The sequence below is a fragment of the Peromyscus eremicus genome, chromosome 8a, assembly GCF_949786415.1.
Source record: "Peromyscus eremicus chromosome 8a, PerEre_H2_v1, whole genome shotgun sequence".
Taxonomy (NCBI): Eukaryota; Metazoa; Chordata; class Mammalia; order Rodentia; family Cricetidae; genus Peromyscus; species Peromyscus eremicus.
The window spans coordinates 31438745-31444009 of record NC_081423.1 but is presented as its reverse complement, the minus strand read 5'-3'; the positions used below and the strand labels follow the sequence as shown (position 1 = coordinate 31444009).

The window sequence follows — 5265 nt, the reverse complement described above, 5'->3', positions numbered from 1 at the left end:
TAACCAAACATACATCATATCCTGTTGCTTGTTTTATAAAATCATAAACACTATACTAAGACTTAGCACTTGGACATGAAACATGTCTTAACTTTCTGAAGAATATTCTAGAAATAAGCAAAACATTTAGAATGCTTTACTGTCTTCAGTTAACACCATTTGTGTCAGTAACTGCAATGTTGTAACTTTCAGTATCTCACATAACTAGTCAATGAAGTTGGTTATTTTTTAAGAGTTTGGAGTAAGAACAGAACAGGAGATATAAGAATATCAGGTTTCACACTTCTGTTAAAATTTTAAAAATAAAAACTGTTTTCTTCTCTGCATCAAAACTATCAGACTTGAGGTACGTTTGTTTGCTTTAATCCCATGACTCATCATCGACTGGATTGGGAGCTTGTGAAGAAGAAATCCCAGCTGTATTCAAAGTGTTCTTGCCCTGGTAATTCCTCCTAGTGTCAACAGATGCAAACACAGTTCCTCTTGTGCTATTATTAAAGCCAGGAGGTACATATGTACTAAAAGCAATTTCTTCTAGCCATGCAGGAACATTCTGTTGAGCGTCTGATAGTACTTTAACTAGAGGTTGTGCTAAATGATTATCAGATTCAGTATCGAAAAAAGAAATTGCTCTGCCAGTATTTCCACAATGCCCAGTACGCCCAATTCTATGAACATATTCATCAATGGCAGAAGGAAGATCAAAATTGATAACATGTTAAACATTTTCAATATCAAGCCCTCTGGCAGCTACTGAAGGAGCAACAAGAACTGGGCACTTTCCACAGTGAAAATCTCCAAGAGCTTGCTCTCTCTCCCTCTGTTCCCGATCACCATGAATATTTATAGTTGATATTTTTCTTGACAAAGAAAAGTTGCAATAAAATCTGCTTTTTTCTTCATTTCAACAAAAACCATAGTTCTTTCATCACCTATGTTTTGTAGAATCTCAACAAATTTTTCTCTCTTTGAATACTGGCCAACCTGAAGAATGGTTTGCTGAACATCTCTGCAAGCTCCTCCCACTTGTCCAACAGCAACAAACAAATAATTCCACTTTAAAAACTCCCCAGCCAACCTCTGGATTTCTTCTGGAAAAGTTGCACTGAATAAAAGAGTTTGGCGCTGTTCCTTTGATGGCATTCCCGGACAAGAAATTAACTTCTTCATTTCTGGCCCCAAACCCATATCCAACATTCGATCAGCTTCATCCAAAACTAAGTACTTGACTTGTTTGAGACCAATCTTTTCTTTACCTATAATATCCATCAGCCTCCCTGGAGTAGCACATAGTATATTACAGCCTTACACTATCTGTCAGCTTGAATGCCCAAATTGGGTTCCCCCATATATGACAACAGCTCTCACACAAGTCCCAAAAGAAAACTTTTTGGCTTCCAAATAAATTTGGTTAATTCTCAAGTTGGTGCTACAATAATACACTCTGGTTCCTGCAGCTCTTTAAAGCAACTGGTAGTTATTCCATCCCACATCATATGAGCCAAAATAGGCAAGAGAAAAGCTGCAGTCTTCCCAGACCCTGTTTGAGCACAAGCCATTCCTGCTAATACAATGGGGATGCTGTATTTCTGCACAGGAGTAAGCTTGGTATAGCCAGCTTTAGCAATGTTGTTATTCAGGGTTTGACAGAGATTAGCTTCTTCAAAAGTCAAAAGTGCTAGTGGTGCATCATGTCCAGAAACCTCTACAAGTATGGTATCATATTTATCAAAGTTTATGCCTGTCTGATAATGTGCAAAAATGGAGTCCTCATCCTCTGGTGGAGGAGGGGGTATATATGTCACTTTTGGACCTTGAATATCACTGCTTTCTCCTCCTTCAGCTTCTGCCTTCCAGGAATTCTTTCCAGAGCCTGTCACTACTTCTTCATTTAACCCTTTGTAACTACCTCGTCCACTTCCACTTTTGCTTTGGTAAGTGTCGCCATTACCTGAATCGCTTGCTGCTGGTTTTCTAGAACCAAAAAGGCCACCACCATGCTGTGTTTCCTGATCTTGGTCATATTCACTATTTGGTCTTCCTAGACCAAATCCTCCTCAGCAACCTCGGAAACTACCTCTTCCACCTCTTCTGAATGGCCCTGAAGCTTCTGAATCATTTCCATCTTGATAGCCGCCTCTCTTGGAAAACCCTCTGTTCCGAGTTGGATTGTCTTCACAGTCATTATTAGACTCTTTCCAGAAACCAGAGCTGTCACCTTCTTCAAGCTTGTTATTTAAAAAACCTCTGTTTCCAAAACCCTTTCCTCTTCCAGAGCTCCCAGCTGGAGGTGTGTTCTCTCTTTTACTAGACTCGCCAATATCTCTGTTTCCCAAATTTCTTCCAGAGGAAAAACCCACTTCTCATGAAATGATCTCTTCCAGAAGGTCCATCTTCCTTCCATTTCTGATGAAACTGAAGACCTGTTAATAGTGTCTCCATTTGCTCCAGAAGAGTATTTATCCTTCTCAAATACAGGAACGTAGGAAGACATGTGAGGTTTGAGGATTTCCGCTTCCCAATCTTCATCTCCTATGGTAGCTACAGGTTCCTCTCCACTCTGGGCTTCCTTAAACACTAGTTTTAAGAACAGGAAAATAAAATTTTTCTTGAAACTCATGAACTCTAAGGACAAATTCATCTTGTAACTAATCTGCTATTGCTATCCATAACCAGAGTGAGGTTAAAGTTAATCTCACCCCCCACTCTGTGTGTGTGTGTATACCAGCACACATATACTACAGTACATCCATGGAGGTCAGAGAGCAGCCTCAGATGTCTGTCCTCACTGTCCATTGTAGCTAAAGTTTTCCTGCCTGGCCCACAGTCGCTCAGACCCAACCCAGTAAACACAGAGACTTATATTGGTTACAAACTGTATGGCCGTGGCAGGCTTCTTGCTAACTGTTCTTACAGCTTAAATTAATCCATTTCTATAAATCTATACCTTGCCATGTGGCTTGTGGCTTACCGGCATCTTCACATACTGTTTGTCATCATGGCGGCTGGCAGTGTCTCTCTGACTCAGCCTTCCACTTCCCAGCTTTATTCTCCTCCTTGTCCTGCCTATACTTCCTGCCTAGCCAACAGCCAATCAGTGTTTTATTAACCAATCAGCAACACATTTGCCATACAGAACATCCCACAGCAGTCCATCTTATCTGAGGCTGTGTCTCTGGTTCCTCACCACTGCCTACACAGGCTAACTGACAGTTGGCTTCTGTAGATCCTCTTCTCTTGGCTTCCCATCTCCCATAGAAGCACTGCTGTTACAGAAGTGTGCTACTGCACTGGATTTACATGGGTTCTGAGTATTCAAACTCAGATAGTCATGCTTACATGGCAAGTACTCTATCTACTGAGCCATCTCTTCAGCTCCAGACCTAACTCTTAACATCAACTCTCCAACTGTAATGTCCAGACAACTACTTGTCATGTGATGATAGAACTGAAGAGAGCTAGCACCCCAAAGGCTCACAAAATGGTGCCTGGCACATGAGAGCTCAGTTAAAATTCAACTGTTTCTATTCTGTAACTATTTTCTCTGTCTTATCAACGAGAATGATGCCAATGAACAAAATTAGTCTTATATTTTCATCACTAAAATGGCCACATCAGGACATTTTGAGGAGCAGTATTTATTCTGAAATTGCAACCCAGGCTCACCAAACCTTCTGCAGACAGATACTCGCTGTTCTTTGATATCCAAGGTAGCTGATTAGGGATCATGTAGAACCTACTGTTCTCTTGTTGATTAACCTCAGAAGAAGTATCAGCAAAATAGATTAGGAGAAAGGCTCCTTAAAGTTTCTGGACAGCTACAGTCTGAGGGTAGTTTCTGAAAGCTAATATGGCTTTCCATCGCTAGTGTGTGTGTGTGTGTGTGTGTGTGTGTGTGTGTGTGTGTGTGTGCGTGTGTGTGTATTCCTGTGCAGTCTTCCTCACCCCTCTGACGCTATCCGACAGCCACAAAAAGCATGATTTTCTAACATCAGAATTTCAGTCTTAATTTTGTTCTGTTTTGACATGAGATGTGGTCTTGTGTATCTCACACTGGCCTCCAGCCTACTATGCAGATCAGAAGGACTTTGAATTCCTGCTCCTCCTACTTCTACCCCACAAGTGCAGGGATTACAGGCATGTGCCCACACAGTGGCTTCTAGGGCTTTTCTTCTTAAGTCTGACATCAATAGCCCAGGACAGCTTCATGAGTAAGTGCCTGGGGTCACTGAAGATCTATAACTGATAGAGGAGGGTCCCTGATTGAGCATGTCTGATCCCTTAAGGTAATAGGGAAGCTTTGTCTGGATCCTCTAATCTTTATCAGCTGCCTTGTAGGCCTGCTTCTACAGTCTCTCTCAGCTGGCAAATTCCCCTGCACCTGCAAGCTACCTGCTACAATATCTCTCAAGGAGACAGCAGAGGGTCAATTCCTGAGCCATTCTGCTATCTCCTAATCAACTCTAATAGCCCTGTCTGCTTGTCACTTGAGGACAGTGTTAAATAGAACTTCCTGTTGAGCATTCTGGGAATTGTTTAGAAACACATCTGTGATGGGCAGGCTAGGAGATGAAGCTAACTGCAGAGAAAGCAAAGATACAAGACATACATGGCTCTGCCAGTGTGAGCTCTCTCTGGCCTGTTTCTACAATTTAGTGTTCTAATGTTCTCTCTGTCTCTCTCTGTCTCTCTGTCTCTCTGTCTGTCTGTCTGTCTGTCTGTCTGTCTCTCTCTCTCTCTCTCCCCTCTCGTGTGTGTGTGTGTGTGTGTGTGTGTGTGTGTGTGTGTGTGTGTGTGTGTGTGTAAAACTGTGGTCACCCAAGGAGGCCAGAAGAGAGCCATCAGGTCTTCCAGAGCTGGAGTTATAGTCATTTATGAGCCATGTAACATGGATATTGGGAACTGTGTTGGGAATTGAACTCTAGCCCTTTGAGTTCACTACCAAGTTCACTAGCAAGTGCTCCTTACCACTGAGCCGTCCTTCCAGCTGTCAGAGTCAGATTGTTTCTAGGGTCTTTATGACTTAAAATATTTCAGGATTCTGGCTCATAAACAAGTTTTTTTTGTGGTTCTGAAAATTATTTTCCAAATAAATATTGACAATACCCAAACAATGAACAAACAAACAACGATAAAATACTCTCTCCCAAATAATGGCAATAAAATTTAAAGTGAACTGGGCATATTCTTATCTTTGCTGTGTGACTCAAAATAGCTACAGAGATACAGAATCTTGAAGTATCAATGAATCAACACTGACGTGTG

The 5265-nt window shown here is 41.6% G+C and overlaps 1 pseudogene; it reads right to left on the bottom strand.

Moving 5' to 3' along the window:
• Positions 1-304: 304 nt before the first annotated feature.
• LOC131916555 (ATP-dependent RNA helicase DDX4-like) lies at positions 305-2641 on the bottom strand (annotated as a pseudogene).
• Between the last annotated feature and the right edge of the window lie 2624 nt (positions 2642-5265).